The 17773-nt window shown below is 40.0% G+C and overlaps 1 protein-coding gene and 1 long non-coding RNA gene across 18 annotated transcripts in view; one reads left to right on the top strand and one right to left on the bottom strand.

The window, feature by feature from the left end:
* The window catches only part of RBFOX1 (RNA binding fox-1 homolog 1), a 1149451-nt gene that overhangs the window by 560720 nt on the left and 570958 nt on the right, over nucleotides 1-17773 (top strand). The gene's annotated exons all lie outside the window — the stretch shown is intronic.
* On the bottom strand, nucleotides 9387-13576 carry LOC127475680 (uncharacterized). Its single transcript, XR_007906285.1, has 3 exons — nucleotides 13365-13576; nucleotides 12956-13021; nucleotides 9387-9451 (listed from the first exon to the last, which is right to left on the bottom strand). It is a non-coding gene; the product is annotated as an uncharacterized LOC127475680 (long non-coding RNA).

Genomic DNA, 17773 nt, shown 5'->3' with positions numbered 1-17773 from the left:
AAAACTGTTTGGACTTTCACTGCATTTTACATGAACACCTCATGTGTCCAACTCTCAATCAGAGCTTAAAGCAACGATCTGGAAGCCAAATACCTAAAATTTCACCAAGTGACACCCATTTAACTTTAGTTCTTCATTTTTCATTAGTCAGAGGTTGCTGTTTTTACACATAGAAACACTTGCACTTCTGCATCTGGCTTTGAACTTAACAACTGAGAGCTCTCAGCTTACCCAGTGAGAAAACATCTGGCAACACAGAAATGCATGTGAGCCTTAGATGGAATAGATCTGAAGTTGGGCAGTTTTTAAAAGTTTTATGAAACAATAAAGTCCATTATTAATCACCAAATCTAATACAAATATTCAGAATTAGAAACAAAATGGAAAAACCCCCTAATGTCTCAAATTTTCTAATTTTCATAGTAACCTTTTTAGTTAGAATCAGCCAGATTAGTTAGATGTTTATTATGTTATTGAGGGGATTACAAAGTTAAGAATGAGAATTATCTTTTTGGTTTCTGTCCTCTGTTTTCTCACCCAAGCCATCTGTTCTAGTTATGGTCTCTGAAACTCATTTTTCCTTCAGCTGTGTCCATGTCCACACCCAAATTGAGGGCACACTACAAAAATGCTTAACAGTTTTTAACATCTCACATGCAAAGTCATTAATGTGCAGGTATTTCTATTATCCAGTAGGTTATTATTCAGTCTGTCTAAGGAAAGGTTGATGTCATTAGTGAACACAGTGCAGGTACAAATTTGTTCATGATTTCTCAGATACTGAAAGATAGGCATCCTTGGCTACCATAGAAAATGGTGCACAGGCTTCAGATGCTTCCTAAAAATGGGTATCAATCACAGTTCACTGTGGAAAAAAGGTTTTTTTTAATAGGAAAGTGCCTCATAATCATTTACTAAGCTGATCTATTTAAAAATCTTTACATAAAATTAAAATAATTGTCATGGGGTTGGTAGAGCTTTAAAAAGTTAACATCTCTGGCCTTATATATCACAAAAAAGATATATAAGGGTCTTTTCTGCACGAGAATTTGACCTATATAACAGAATAATCTGGCATAATGCAGAGCAGGGAGACGAGGGAGAAGGTGGGCTGCAGCAAACCTTTCAAGTGTTGCACAGGCCATGAAAATCTGTGGAGCTGCTGGAAGGTAGATAACCTGTGCAAATTAATTTGTCTCCTGTACATGCAATGATGTATAATTCATTTTACAGTGTCGGTGTCCCACATTCTGGAGGCCGGGGCTGATATCAAGTGTGTCTCCTGTGTCCCTTGAAATGCTTATTTAAAAACAAAATGCCATAACCACGTGGAAAACTTGTGAGAAAGTTCTGTTCACTGTCGTTATTTGTTGTTCCTCATTCTCAGCAGAGTTTTTAATGTTTGAAGAGGGTTTTTTTTAATGCTTTAAAGAGTTTTTAATGTTTGTACTTCGGGCACTTACTTCCCTTTTGCTGAATGCACTTTTTCACCATCACCCAGAGATTTCTAGAGTTGGGTCTTTAATCCCCCTCTGGATGCTTTTGGAAAGTAGAGACACATGTTGAATTGCTGCAGAGGTTTCCCTCCTCCCTTTCCCACCTGTCAGTGGAACACCAGGGAACACAGGCCAGGTTTAACTGGTCCTGCAGGAATTCTGGGCAGGAATTCTGGCTGAAGGTCCTGCAGGAATTCTGGCTGAAGCCACGTCAGGATGAGCCTTTTTGGCTTTGGTTTTGGTGGTCTCTGCCAGCTGTCCCCAGGCTGGTTGAGGAGCAGAGCTCTTCAACTAATAATGGACTTTGCCCAATTAATAGGACCTGATTAAGGGGCCAAATTGGGGGTGGCAGCCACAGGTCACTGCTGGGAATGGCAATTCCTGCAGAGAGAGGATCATCTGCCATGGCTGTGTCACCCCTGCTGTGTCCAGGGCTGGGCATTGGGATGGATGGACAAGGCACTGTTTTGGGAGGGTTTTTTTATTTTCTTTTGGTTTCTTTTTTTTCTGTTTTGTTTTGGGTTTTTTTTGTTTGTTTGTTTTTGTGTGTTTTTTGTGTTTTTTTTGTTTGTTTGTTTGTTTTTTGTTTGTTTGGGTCTGATTTATCTATTTCTGAATTATAAACACCATGTAGCAAATATAAATGATTTTTCACCAGTACTTGCTCAGTCATCTTGCCTGTATGTACACTGCTGTTATACTTGCTACCCTGTTAACTATTTTTGGTACAAGAAGCCTGCTTAGTTCATGTTCCACCACAAAGTAGACTTCATCCTAATTTGATTTGTATGTTCAGATAAAAGCTACAGCAGGGTCCAGCAAAATTCTGGACAGTTTAATTAATCTAACATATTTCTTTTGATTTGGAAATTTCACTGGGATGAGACTGAGTTGTATGTATTTCCACTGAGTTGTGGAGGCAGCTGGTGGGAACACCTTGCTAGGATTTTGTCATACTCTGCTGTCATTAGGTGAGGAAAATGGAGACTCATATGTTGGACCCATGAGTATTGTAATTAATGCCAGTGAGTTTTCCGAGAGTAGTGTTGAGGAGCATTGTAGGGGAAAAAAAAAAAAAAGAAAGAAAAAAAAGCTTTTTGTTGTTTGGGTTTTTTTAAGCTTTGAGACTCACTGTAATTCCAACTGGATATATTGTTTTCACTGTGCATTTTTGAATTCCTGCTGGTCCTGCCGCTCTAGGAAGCTGCAGCAATACCTGTATCCTTCTTAGTCACCTTTTGGGGGGGTTGTGAAGCTCAGTGTTTTCAAAGCACTTCCAAAAGTGCCTTCTTAAAACGCTATTATGTGTGTGTGAAATACTGCTGCTCCTGCTGGAGCTTGGACAAACCATAAACCTCTGTGGCTGGAGAAAATTCCCGAGTGCTGCATCAGCTGTTCAAGTGCTGCTTTACCAAATCAAAGACCCCGGGCTCGAACACTGGGGAAAAAGAGACTTCCTGCCGTGAGAGGCAGCTTGTGACAACGACATTCCACTCAAGGTCACACAGAACGGCAGGGAAAAAAGCCAAATTAGGCGTTTTTAGCAGCGCAAATACGTTGAGAAATAACATTAAGGGTGCGAAGATGCTGGAAAGGAAAACAGTAAAATCCAGGCAGCAGAACAGTCCTGTAAGGAATGTTGTGGGCAGGGATACGTGGAGGCACTTTACATTTTGGGTGTCACTGAAACACTTTCCTTAAGTGATTGTGCTTTTGTGGGTGGCTTTGTGACATCTCACCTTTCTGATTGCAGCTCTTATCTAAAGAGATTTTGGTTTTAATAGAAATGGCTGTGAAATGAAGGGGAAGGTCATTCCCAGTGACAGCACTCATTGGATGATGGGAGGGGTTTGGTTTTTTTCTTGGGGCAGGGAACATCTGGGATTTTTGACAAAGATTACCTGTATGAGAGTTCTTAAATAAGACTCACCAACCTTTACACCCCAGTACCTTATCAATTATACTCATCCTGTGTTTATTTTTGAATAGTGCAATTAATACAATTTCAAATTGTAAAAAGTATCTCCCTTCCCTGTTACTGAGGGAATGTTTGCATCTGGAAAAAAACCAAAACTGAGATAATTTTGTCCTTGGATACCAAAGCCTGAAGAAAATATTGAAGGTTTTAACATTTAATACCATAATTCTTATTATATCATATTATTATGTGATATTAGGAGTAAATATAATTGATCTATTTTCAGCACAAAGTAATGTTGATCAAGGGATATGCATGATAAAATTACTACTTTTTATTGTATAAAATATTGATAAATTAGTAATTAAACTAGGACATAAGGCAAGTGCCAGTAAGGAAACACACACCATTTTGAACTCCTGCAACTGGGCAGAGATTAGAATGATGCCTGATTCTGATGTGCCTGTCAGTCAGCAGAGACTTGTTTAATTTTGAGTTTGATTTCATGATGATTTCAGTTCCACATTGAAAAAATGACTACTTCTGTTTGTTATCATGGTAGCCTGAAGCCCACATGCTTGGGTACTGCTTGTTTTTTTCTACCCACTCTTGAACTCTTAAACTCTCCTAGTTGAGAAGCAGCTAAAGTAGATTAATGAGGTGAAATTTAGGTGGGTTCTGTTGCTCTCTTCTTTGTGATATTATCATAAGTGCTGAAATTATCACAAATGATGAAATTATCATAAATACTGAAATAGTGGTTTGTGGACAGTAATTTTGCTCACTGCAAGTGGAATCTGGAAGCATTAAAAAGTTCAGCAGTGGGGAGTGTGTTTCAGGGTGGCAATTGAAAGTTTCAATTTTGATGGGTTTCCTTGAAACCAGATTTCCACTGACATCCAGCAAAGCTTTTCCTAGAAAAGGGAACAGCAGAGTGCTGCAGTCAGGGCTCACACTCAATTTGGGCACTCAGCAAACTGGCAGAGAAGGAAGGGCAGGTCTCCTGGAGATGTGTTGCTCTCCAGGCAGGGGCAGTGCTGAGCATGAATGGGGCTTCTCTTGACCATCCCACATCCTCAGTAAGTACTATCTAAACCTGAGGTTCACCTCTGTAATGCTGCATTTGTTTAGTCCTGATATGCTCTGGCTGCTTTACCCTCTTTGCTGGTTGGGTCCCCACAGCAGATGCAGAGCTGTCTCTGAGATGAGAAATATTTTAATTTCTCCTTCTTACATCCTAATTCCTGTTAGTTACTCTTAAACTTCTTTCAGTCACATCGTGTGCCTTCCCTTTGACTGAGCTCTAAACTAACTTGTCCTGCTCCTGCACGTCTTAATTCTCTCTCATGCACTTAACATCAGAGGAAACAGCTCCTTCTTTCTCTTCCACTCAATGTTCCTGTCACCTCCTGGAGTTAATAGAATTAAATTCTAATACTAACATTCAATTTGCAATTTTGGAGATTTGAAACATCACCTGCTCTGCATGAAGGAATAGCTTTTGTGGTGAGGTTTGAACGTGGCATATTCTCAACAGAATTCCCAGGGTTTGAAATCTATTGCACTTTTGAGAGGTGTTTTACTCCTGCAGGAGTGCTTTCAGTGTCAGTTATACATCAAGGTACAAAAACTGGGCAACAAAATTTTAGAAGAAAGCCTGACTTGAGACACAGACACAAATACAATAAATGACACAGTTACACAGGATCTGTGTCACTGCTGAACAGCCACACCAGCCACTTGCAGGATGTTTCTCAGCAGAGCTGAGGGGTGAGTTGGAAGCAAGGGTCTGACACCAGAGGATTCAGGGGCACAATGTGGGGCAAACAAGAGCCAGTGCAGCTCCAGGGGAATGACTCAATATTTTATATCCTCTCCTCTCCAGCACCAGGTGTGTGAGCTGTCTCTTCTCTCAAAATTTCCAGGCAATTATGTTTCAGAAGCAATTGAACATAATGTTCAGATGCTTAAATATTTGACATGGCCCTTCCCATTCTGCCTCAGCAGGTACTTATTGTTCTTTTGGCACTGTTCTGATGAAGATTTGATGGCTTTAAAATACCCTGGTAAGCAGAAATCCTGGATGTAAAATATTATTGTTGAAGTATCATTTCTGATTCTCTCGTTTGATACACAGAAACATATGGGTGGGTACAGGAGTGGACTGAAGAGATACAAATGACAGGTGGACACTTGGCCAGAACTCATGTCACAGAAAAGAGAAAGGCAAAAGCTGATATATTTTCATTATAATATTTGTTATTCCCATGTAAAAATCACTGTTGGGAAAGCAGTTTATATCAGGAGATACATCTATTAACATCTCTGCTATTAGATATACAAACCACACAAATCTAACCAGCCAGGTCCCAGCTAAACAGTTGTGTCTTCCTTTCCAAGACCTGCAAAGCTTCCCATCCCAGTTCCTATATGACAGATAAACTGAGCAGGTTAAAAGCAGGAATAAATAATTGACAACATTTACTACAAGGCTACAGTATTTGGTTGGCCACTAGAAATGCAACTGAGATGTCTTAGATTATTTTGCCACTTCAAGGCTTGATTATTAGTACTGAGTATCTTTCCAAAGTTGTATCTTTAATTTCTGAAGGAAGCTCAGGGATGGATTTACATGTTACTGGGTAAGACATCACTGTCTGAGAGAGAAGGGTTCTAGCATTGGACTGAAAATTCTGAGTTCTTTGCCCACATGCTCTCCACCATTATGACTGATTGTATTAATACATAATCTCTTTTCCCAGGTAATTTCTTACCTAGGTGCTCCAGTCTTTGAGGGCTGAACAAGCACTGACTCTACAAGATACTCTTTCCACCTATTCCAAGTCCTTCCCAAAAAGTCTAGAAAAGTCCTTTGCAACATATAGCAACTTTCATTTATTTCAGAGACAACTAAAAGGAAAACTAGGAAAAATCTTTCTGAAGAAAGAAAGAGAGAGAAGTAGTTTTGGTGTTGTTTTTGTGGTTTTTTTCTCTAAACAGGAGTTTCACATTTCATGAAGGTGAATTATGCAGGACAGAGATCTGTAATGAACTTTATCCCTTTATCTACTTTTGATCTAGCAGGTCTTTAGTAAAGTAAATGTTACTTAATCTACATTCATATTATCTCTTTTCCCCCACCCTTTTGTTAAAAAAAAAAAAGACCTATTTTCTCAGTGTTAGAAATGTGAAATGTTATTGTGCTCCTGTGTTCTACCCTGTTGCTTTCAATTCCTGTTTAATAAGACACAGGACATCTCTCATAAATTCTGTGCCATCAGTGTAATGTTGCTGTGATGATACATTGAATGTTAAGTTGGGATTGGTGTGAAAGGACAGTGTGGGCTCAGGAGAGATTTTTACTTTGATCTGGTTTTGCCACAAGTGTTCTGCATCTCTTGCTGTTAAAATCTCTGGAGAGCTCTTGATGTGATGGTTTGAACATGGGGTGTTCTGCCCTCTGGCCATGGGCCTTCTGCAGCTGCTGACCTCTGCTCCTCCCTCTCCCTCTTCCCTCTGGAATTAGATCTCAGTGCCCTCCCTGGAGTTAAAGAACTAATTATTTTTCCGGCATCCCTCTCTCTCCTCTGACTTGCCCCTCTGGGAGGCACGAGGAAGACAAAAGCTGCACTTCTGGAGGTGACCATACCTGTGACCAGCTATTGTGACCCTTTTCATGTGCTGTTGCACAAAGGGTGAGACTTGAACCCCATGAACCCACTTACAGCTGATGGAGGGGATGGTGGCCTGGGAGCTGATTTCAAACCTCTGACATTTTGAGTTGCTTTCACTTCACTTCCCTGCAGGTATTTATTGGCACACTGGCATTCTGGTGGCTGTCTACCTAGAAGCAGTAGAGTTACTCTCTTACTGCTTTTCTTTCCATGGAATAATGAGGATCTCAACCCAGTAATGACCCTGGGCATGAAATGTAATCTAGACACCTCAAACCTAATTTTGTTGCAAGTCCAACTTTTACAGATTTTTACTTTTTAACTATATATGAAATAATATCTAAATACATATCCTATATCTTATATAGGATCCTGTATTGTATAATATATTTATTACCCCCAAAACCTATCTCACAATTGTATTGTTCATCTCTAATATAACTCTTGCTGTCTCTTCTTGCCCATCTTGTTATTTCTGTGCTTTTTATCCCTTTTCTTGGTAGTCTTTATACTCCTTCCACACAAGCAAATTCCATCTCTTTTTCTTCCTTTCTTATATGCCAGTTCTTTCTTCAAGGTGCTGTCTTTTTTTTTTTTTTTTTGCAGTGTGGTGCAGAATAATCAAACCAGCAAACTTTGTACTTTTTGAAGCAGGGGTGTTTGAACATTTGAAAACCCACAAAAGAAAGGCAGATCAGTAGTTCTGGCATTCTTCAGAATTGCTCTTTCATTTGAAAGGAATAGAGAAGCTCTGGGTGGGCAAACTGAAAGTTGTGGTGTCTATTTAATGAGGCTGTGAAGGGAGGCCAGGAGTGTACCAGTAATGATTCGATGTGGTGAATGCAGATGTGGCCACTTAAAGGGAAAAAAATGTGCTTTAAGCATAGTCTTTTATTTGATAATCAGGCTACAATCCACGTGCATCGGGGGGTTCTGAGGAAGCCCAGAGGGCTGAGATCTGCTCTGGGGATGTGAAGTTCCAGCAGGCACCAACCTTTGGCTGGGTGAGCTGCACAGATGTGAACGTGCCAGCTGAAGTTTGGGATTCCAGCTTTAGTCCTGCAGCCCCGTTGCTGCTCCCCGTGGTCGTGGTCAGGGTGTTGACTGCTGCTTTTCTGCCACCAGGAGCAAGTGATGTTATCAGAGTGCATGGCATCCCTGGCAGGGTTTTCAGTGCATGGTCAGCTGAAATCCGTGCTTGGCATGTGGGCTACTTCGAGCCTTAAAATGGGCTTTATGGGACGCTCACAAAAGATTTTAAGTGAATATATTCATCAGTTCCACACTGCAGGTGTTGCTTAAGTCTTGCTCCTCCTCCAGACTCTTTAATGTGTATAATGTGATTGTTTTTCCTGAGTGTTAGGAAAGCCATCCCACAGCCCTAGTGCTCCGAATGTAATGAGCTGCATTCTTTATCCTAATTGGTGAAGCCTGTGCATTCCCAACGGCAGATAATTGTTTTCCAGACGAGGCATTCCCACCTCGGAAAGCCACTTCTGCCTGGCCTTTCCTTCTCCAGGAATCGTTAGCAGCGGCAGTCCGGGGGATTTATAGCGCCAGGAGCACCTCCCAACCCAAACTTTATGGCTGTTAACAGCTCTCACTTTTCCTTGGGAAGTGTTTCTCTCCCCGGGCACGTTTTTGCCCCAGGGCAATTAGTTATCAAAGTAGTCGTTAACTACTGATAATGATCCATTTGTCAGGGGTTATTGTGCAATGATGCCATGTTCTCTATTAATTAGCTAAACCCATGTTAGTTGTAGATAGTGCTAAAGGCCCTTTCTTGGAGGATCAACCTGAGCAGCAGGTTTGCCAAAGCAGAGTAAATGATGTGAGGAAATGAATGTTTCCAAAAATATCATTATTATAAATATTTCTCAAGATTTGACAAGTTTATAATTTTCAGACATATCTGTCTATAAGGGAAGGAAATTAATCCAGTGGCAGTTTTTGAAGAAAGCAGGGCCTTTACTGGTCCTTTCTAATACTCCTTCCTAGAATAACAGGAAAGAAGAAACGTACACACAGACATAATAACTGTATACACTGAAAACTGTGCCTGTATTTGGGACAAGAAGACCTCAGTGTACATGGGAAATCTCAGATTTTTCATCTTTTTTTTTTGACCAGTTTACAGTGTATCACAGAATAGATGCAGGATCTCTTTGGAGAGATGCTTAAGAATTACAATTTTCTTTTAATTATAAAATTCAATTAGTTTCTGTTTCTCACCTGTTGTTTGGTTCCAAGTACCCAATACCCAGTACCCAATACCTTCTGTCTTCTGAAGAAGTGATCCTGCAGGAACTCAGCATGTGGCACTCTCATCACATCCCACTGAAATATGGTCGTGGAAACCGTGTCTAAACCACGGATTGGAAAAATGCAAAGTGAATAAACAAACAGGAAAATCACTGCACCCTGGTTGGGTGGGGAGGACAGGCATTCACTGTGCTTACATGAAATTCTTCCTGGGCTCCATTCGGTTTTAATACTAATCTGTCATAAAATCCGAAGGGTTTTAGGCTGTTTCCAGCAGCATTTGCCATCAAGTAAAGGTTGAGTGGATATTTTATTATAGAGGGAAAATTATTTTAGCATAACATTGCAGTTGAGCTGTTGCCACTCGATGAGTTCATGCAAGAACTCTTGCACGCCATTTCAGAGTGGAATTCGTCCTTTCAGCAGCAAAATGCTGAAAGAGATTCAGGGTTATTTGTTTGTGTTGTCAGACAGGAGGTGGGAAAAAGAGATCCCATTAACATTTTAACGAGATCAGCCCTCAGGTGCCCCCCACTGGTTTGCTGGGATCTTGCCTATAATGCTCCTGTGAGGAGTCCAAAAAGGATGGCAAACCTCTGATTTTATAATCTCTCAGGTTACAAAAACTGTGCTGAGTCTTTATAATCCCTGGGAAGAGAGTGGGGGTGCACATGGCACCTCCCTACACCACAGTGATAAGGCAAACCTGAATTTCATCCTCGTCTCCAAGCTGTAACTTCAGTTCCATGGATTTTGCCATTTATCCCTGCATTAAATGCTGCTTCTAAAGTTTAAGGTCAGAAAGGGAGAGGAAAATTGGGGATGGTATTGAGCCAGGAGGAGTGTTACTGGAGAGCAAACCTTAAGGCACGCCAACTTTTAGGTATAAAACATAAATTCTTTATAACTCCCTGTCTTTGTCTGAATGTTTTCCATTGTAGAGCATTGTGTTTGTGACTTGTTAATGCCTGAGCTATTGATTTCCTGTCAGTGGGAACTGGATTCCCAGTGAGCCTGTTTGTCCTTGTCTTTGGCACTCTTTGGTAAAGTCACTCAAGATTGTTAGTTTGGTTTGGTTTTAAAAACCTTAAAATAGTATTTTACATGTGACTTCCCCATTGGAAATGTAGCAAATTTCCCTTGTTTTTTTTTTTTTTTTGCACTCCATTACTAAGTTTTTTAAGTGGTAATTTTGAGAAAAGAGGATATGTAAACACAAGTTGAATTAATATCCCAGTGTCCTGCAGAGATTAGTTTCCTCTTGTGCTTTTTTCCATAATGTTGGTTCATGAACTTGATTTCAAGGCACAGATAAGAAGAAGAAATGTAGTGCTCACCTGCTGCAGAATTAAAAGTGATTGGCCTTCATGCCTCACCAGTACCAGTTTATGTTTAGAAATGGTCAGGAAAACACAGATTTAAAAAAAAAAAAAGTATTTTAGGTGTTTGATTAGGTTTGTTTTAAATAATTATTGTTTCGTTGCATTTAAAAATGCAGAAGGCATCACACACTTTTACATGCACACATCACTGTGGTTTGGTCTTTTGATACTCAACAGTTACATGGGCCATATAATCTGGGCACAGAACAACCACGTCCAGTGCAAGATGTGGCCAAACAGCAGCCAAACCCTTCCTTAGAAACCTTCCCACCCCTTTTGCCTCTGGTGCAGAACAGCTGATGGTAATCACTATAAACATTAATTATGAGCTGATTGGCAAGGACCTCATCAAAGCAGAGATGAATTAGAACAGTGATGCACCATCTAGATTTTTAAACCAACTAACATAACTCTACCTTTGATTAATATGAGAAAAATGTAATAGGAAGAGTTCAGTGTCAAGGGCTCTGACTGTTCAATTCTACACACACAGGGAGTTTTAAAATGCAATAGCTGGGAGCTGTGCAGACCAAAAAAAAAAATCAGATAAACAAAAGTCTGCACTGAATTAATGTTTCAATAAAATGCCTAAGTAACATATGTCCCAACCTGGCTGGAGTCCTACAGCAGGAGAGAAAGACTTTAATTACATGATTGATGGGTGCTTCAGGAGAGAGCTGGGAATCCACAACGACAGAAAGGTCATCAGCGCTGCCTGGGAAGGGGGAGAGGGAGGTACAGGGGGAGGGAGGTGGGAAGGGACCTCAGGTGACAGGGAAGGGCCATCTGCCCCCAGGAGCCAGGCAGCAGCACGGCAGCTCTGCCCTAACCGGGGTTATTACCTGGGAGGAACATTTAAGAGCTTCGTGCTTGGCTGTCTCACAAAAAATTATGCAAAATGTCCAGCTGCTTCATGCAGAGCTCAGGAACTGTAAAACTTGGGCATTTTTTTTGCAACGACAGAAAATCACTTGTTCTGAAACAGCACAAACCTTGCACTGTTGATCGGTGACTGTTGCTCCCAAGGCAGTTGGTAATAATTAGAAATATCTACGATGTTAATCAGTTTTGTTGAAGGATTCTTGGCCAAGTAGGTACCAGTTTTTCTGTGAGAGGGATCACATGTGTGTGTGTGTAACTGGGCATTTCTGTTTGGGTGTTGCTGTCACAGGTTCTGAAGTTCTCATGTGAGAAAATCAGTGTGGCCAAATCCTGGTCATGCTCTCCTTGAGTACCTGTGAACTCCACTATTGTCTGTGATTCTCTATAATTGAATTTAATTATCATTAACATCATCATAATATTGTTTTTAGCTGGGGTACTGAAGCTTTTGCTCTCACATAGGCAGAGGGTGTTTCTCTGTAAACGTTTTAGTTGACTGCAAGTTTATTTTAAATATTACTCTCTATTTCCAGTAAGATATTGATAGCAAAGCCTTTCTTTTTGTGCTTCTTAATTTTTAATATCTCAACCTTTCTGTGGCCATTATCTACATAAGCCCTTTCTAGACACTGCTACCCCATTCAGTTTTGTTCTCTGACAGCCTTGGGGACACCACTTGCTATGGAAAGAAGCAAATACTACGCTTTTCAAAATATTTCTCTTCTGTATCTTGTGGCAGGTCATTGGATATTTGCTGCTAAGGAAAAATTGAAATGTCTGAGGTGAATTTACAGAATCTAGGTTAAATAATGATTACTTGTCCCAGTTTAAATTGTGTCCCAGATTTGAACATTGTGCTCTATAGTCAATTCATATAAATTAATGGTGAATCTGTTTCACAGCTGATTATTAGTTTCCCCTGAGATGATACCCCTATTAAATTATTTTGATCTTCTACAGTTTCATGTATTTCTGATTTTGGTTTTAGTAATCTCTTTTTTTTTTTTTTTCCAATGGCTATGGGCAAAAAAGGTAGAAATGTTACTTTGCTTAGGGCAGGTGTAGTTTTCCTGAATAATTTTGAGTTATTTGATATATTTTTTATGTTTGTGGCAGTATAATACAGCATACTAAGTGGGATTGGGAAACTGGAATGTTGCTTTCTGGGTCACCATTTCAAAAATGCACAGACGCAAAAGTAACACGTTTTCCACAATTATCATCAATGTTATTGTCAGATAAAGGCTGAGATAAAAATGGGTCGAGGCCCAGGCTGCCTTCTCCCCATTCTGTGGGATTTTCTGACTCAGGGATGGGAAGTGCTGTCAGGGCAGAGTGTACCTGTTGGACGAGATCCATTTGCAGGACTCTCAGCAGCTTGCATAAATAAATAAAAGCACCCCTGCCCTGGAAAACATGACATCAATTTCAGTCATTGTCTGTGTGTCAAGTATAATGCATTTGGTGAGGACAGCCTGAACTAATATTTTTATTTTAATGAGACGGGTTGATAGAAATTGCCCAGAAAGCTCTTGAAGGTTAAGGTGATAAACGTACTCAGTGTCACAGTGGTGTTGAGAGTTTGTAACGTGCTACATCACAGTTAGATAAACTTAAAGCAATAACAGATTGAGGAGCTGGGGATGTGGTGAATGAGAGAGGTGAAAAGAAGCAGAGGGGTTGTATGAGGTTATAAGGTGTTTGTGTTCTGACCAAGCAGTGAATTAAACATCTGAAAGTTTCTCTGAACCTTAAATACTGCTGAGAGTGCAGGTGGCTGTTGAGGGTTTGAGCCACTCCCTTTGGGTGCCCTTTGGTTCCCCAGGTTGGTGAAATGACACCACTCTTGTCACCCAGCCTTGGGTTCCAGTCACTGTTCATCACCACTGGTCAGGTGATGGATCTTCCTCGTGTCCAGAGCACTCTGTAACCACGTGTTCAGTGAGCACAGGGGCTCCAACTCTGTAGTAGAGCTGTAGTTCAATGTATTTGATGGACCAGTGACAGTAATAGCAGAGTTACATCACAATCAGTAGCCCGATGTCAGAATGAAATTAATTGCATTTTGAGCAAGTCATATAGTCCATTAAAATAAGCTTAGTTTGTGGAATTGGTGCACCAATCATTGCAGGGTTTTGGAAAGAACCAATATATTTGAAATATACTGTAACTATAATCAAAAAAGTAGTTTGAGTGCGGTGAACAAAAAATGCCTTTTCCACTACCTTTGTGTTGATCTTGCTGTCTTTGCTGTAGTAAATAAGATTTACGTGGTCTTGTAGCTTATTATCTTGTTGTTAGGAAAAATACTTCATGTAAAGATGAAATTTCACCCCAAACATAACTGACATTCAAGCCTGATATAAAGATGAATCACACAAACCTCAGAGTGTTTGCTGAGGAGAGGAATATGACTTATAAAATAGGGATTTTTACTATCTTGGTTCCTACAGAAAGTACTAGTTCAGCTTCATTGTACTGCAGGCAGTCTGGTGTGAGTGAATCTGCACTGAGAGTCCTTCCACTGTATAGTCATTAAATAAAAGCCAAGGTGGTGGAATCAAAGGAAGGCACTGAGGTGACAGTGACCTACTTTGCTAAATCAGAGGAGTGGGCACAGAAGAACTGTGTTAAGGTCCAACACTGTAGGAGATAACCTTGAAAGTGCTGAAAATCTCAATTTTCAGACAGTGCCAGAGCAGAAATATAAAAATCTATGAATCACTAGTAGAACAAGCTTATACATCATTTAATCCTGATATATTTAAAAAGTGGAATGTCTTCAGCAACCTGCATGTGAAAACCCTGTGCACTGTGAAGTGGATAAAGTAATAAACACCAACTGCTTCCACAAACCTGAACACTGCAAAATGCCTGGAGTAGGGAAATAATATGGGGTCAAAATGGGCTCTACTGAGACGTCTGGTTTTGTTATTTTTTTCCATTGGTCTTTGGAAAGACCTTCACTGATAACTGATGCATTCATTTCAGCATCATTTTCCCTTTTATTGGTCCTCATTGTCTAAATTGCCAGCTAAGACATGATTTGGTATGTCTCTATTCAGAACAATTTTGTGCCTAAATGAAGGTACAGCTTGTTGAGGGTGTAAACTGATGCAGTTTCATTGACATGAAGGAAACAGGGTCAATTAACACACAGAGCTTTGGTGTGGTGTCTGTAATCTGCTCCTAAAACTGTTACAACAAATGTGGATTATTTTGTTGTTGAATTTTCACATACCTCAGTTGCTGTTTTTATGTTGGTTGAAGGTGTGGTGGAGGAAAGGGGAAATAAAAGGGAAGGTGAAAGTACTGGTTTTGGCTTAGTAAGTAACTTGGTGCATGTATTTCCTTTTATCTCTTCTTTGTGGTAAATAATGAAATTCTAAACACCAAAAAAAACCCCAAAACCAACCCTCAAAAAGATGCCCAACAAACAGCACCCTTCCCTTTTCCCCCCAAAAAATAGAATTAGAACTAGTGGCAGATGTGAGTTCTCTCTGGTGAAGCTGCTTTATTGTTTGTGCCCGAAAGATGCACTTTCTGTTATTTGCCTGATTGGATTTTCTTCTCCATATGCAACACTGTGGGCAGGATGGGAATTGAGTGAACGTGACAGAAAGTTGCCTTAATTTTTGTAGTTCACAAATGGGTGAATACTTCTGATTTTATCATAGTAAGGTAGAAGTGATTGTGCTGTTTGTAACAAATACTTCTGGAATTTTGTCTGGCACAGCAAAGTTTTCACAGGTGACAGCAGCAATAGCTGTTGGTCTAATGGGTAGTTGTTATGAGTAGGAACTAAGTTGTTCTTTGCAGTAAAATTATCCAAGGGGAAATTGCAGTAGCAAAGCTGTTCCTTGGAGTTATTTGCCTTTCCACTGATTGAGTTTCATGACACTCTTTCATGATGCTGAACTTGAAATTTCTTGATTCACTTGTTTTCACTAACAGCCTTCTCTGCTGCTGGGGTGACATTACATTTGTTCTGGGGACGTGACCCTCAATTCTTTTGCAAGTTTCTTTATCACATTTTTCAAAACAATGTTTTTATTTTCTTCTAAGCCATTTAATATACATATTTTAGCAAAATACTACGTGCCACTGTAGCAGTTTCATTTGAGTGATGTATTTAGCACTCTGTACTGCATGTACAGACTGTGAAAGGCTGGACACCATTAGCATTGCTTGCATTTCAGTTACATCCATTCCAGTATTCTCTCTGCTTTCTTTTTCTTCTTAAATCTGTCCTCCCTTTATTGTTTCATGCCTTATTTATGTTTCATATCATATATTTCAATTTAAAACTCTTCAACAAATTTATATTTGATCAGAAAGCTTTACAATGCTGTTTGCAACCCGTTCAGTGTAGGGGTTCATTAGAATCAAATTCTTCACTTCTGTTTTAACTTTTAGGCAGAAATAACAATCAAAAATCCACATGGGAAGTTGAGAATAAACTCATAATAGATCTGATTCTTAATAGATACATGTGAAGTACATCTGAGGTTCATCACAGCCAGCTCATGGGCATCTTCAGGGGAGAACACTCAGATCTACCAGCTCTTAGGCCATTTCTTTGTGGAAGTGCATGTTCAGGACATTTTGGAAACTGGACTCCTGAGAAGGCAAATGCTAACACAGTTTCCTTTGAAACACGTTTCCAGGGTTGTATCCAGCACAGGGAACATCCCAGCAATTATTTCAGATGTTCAGAAGTGCTACCTGATGCTTTTGGACTGTAGCAGCAGGGCAGGAAGGGGGGTTGGGTTCATTGTGCCAGGGTGGCACTCATTACATTAGTAACACATGTATGTTTTTGTGTTTACCATTTTGATATTCCCTCCCAAACCTAAGCTGATAGGGAGAACTGTTTTTCTTGAGGGGAAACAAGGTGTGGTCTGTCTTGGGCTGCAGACAAGTCGATATCCCTGAGAGGCTCCCACTGCTCCTGACCTTGTGGTGTGTTGAAAATAATCCTCAGAGCACAGGAGCAGCACATGAATTGTGTGGTGAAACTCAGGAGGAGAGAATGTGAAAAGAAACAGCATGGACACTGGACTGGAAGCTTGGTTTTCCTCATTGGAAGCTTGGTTTTCCTCATTGGAAGCTTGGTTTTCCTCATTGGAAGCTTAGTTTTCCTGACTGAGGTGTTTATGTTTGGTGGGATGAGGGACCTTGCTTTGAGCTGTGTAGTGATTCAATCATATTTTAGACCAATATGTGGAACAACCGAATATTAAACAGTGTAAGGTCATAGACAAAACTATGTTGGGTCATGCATTTGCTTCTGTCCACACAGCATTTATTTTAAAAGACTGCAACCATTACTTAGGATGGGTGGTTTATTCAGCTACCAAAAGGGGAGCTACTTTTAGTGTGGTAGTGTAAAATACTCTACTAAAACAGGGTTATAGGTGTACAGCAAAACACAAGAGTCAAAAGCTGCAACCCAGGGAGTCCTGGCTGGGCTGGTGAGCACTGGAGCAGACTGGAGAGGATGAGGAATCCCTTGGAGATCAATAGAAGCTGACAGAACAAAACATGGAGCAACCTACTTCCACCTGGAAGTTCACCCTCCTGAGGAGGGGGGACTAAAGCCCTCGAGGTGTTCCCTCCCCCCTCAGTCACTCTGTGAGTCCAACATTCATTCCCTGGGCCAGCTGCAGAATTCCAGTGTGGGTGATTGCACAGACAACAAAGGCTGTCCTTCCACCTTATCCAATCTTCAAGGGCTGTTCTTTTCCTTGGGTTTTCTTTTTTTTTGTTTGTTTGTTTGTTTTTAGGTAACTTGTTTACCAAGTTTTCCATTTCTTTCTCAGCAGTCCCAATGTATTTAAAGAAAATCAAATCTCTTCAGTCAATTTTAATTCCATATAGTATTTAAAATAAGTACTGTAAGATTCAATTGTCTCTGATAACAATATTTGTTTTGTTAGATCTTCAAGTAATTTTGCTCTTTTTTCTCCTTTCCTTCTTTTTTTTTTTTTTTTTTTTTGGTAGAAGTTTGCTTTAGGAAACGTGTTTCATTGTATTATTTAGACAATGACCTTCAGAACTGATAACATTTTGTTGTAGTGCACATTTTTTGTACACTGTTTAAATAATGAATAGTAAATCAACATAGTTAAATGGGATATGACTGCACAGATTTCTGTA

This window comes from Manacus candei, unplaced genomic scaffold (genome assembly GCF_025592945.1).
Source record: "Manacus candei isolate 608988 ecotype Guabito, Panama unplaced genomic scaffold, ASM2559294v1 h1tg000002l, whole genome shotgun sequence".
Lineage (NCBI taxonomy): Eukaryota > Metazoa > Chordata > Aves > Passeriformes > Pipridae > Manacus > Manacus candei.
Note: the sequence above shows the minus strand (reverse complement) of the source record. Positions and strands in the feature narration are given on the sequence as shown.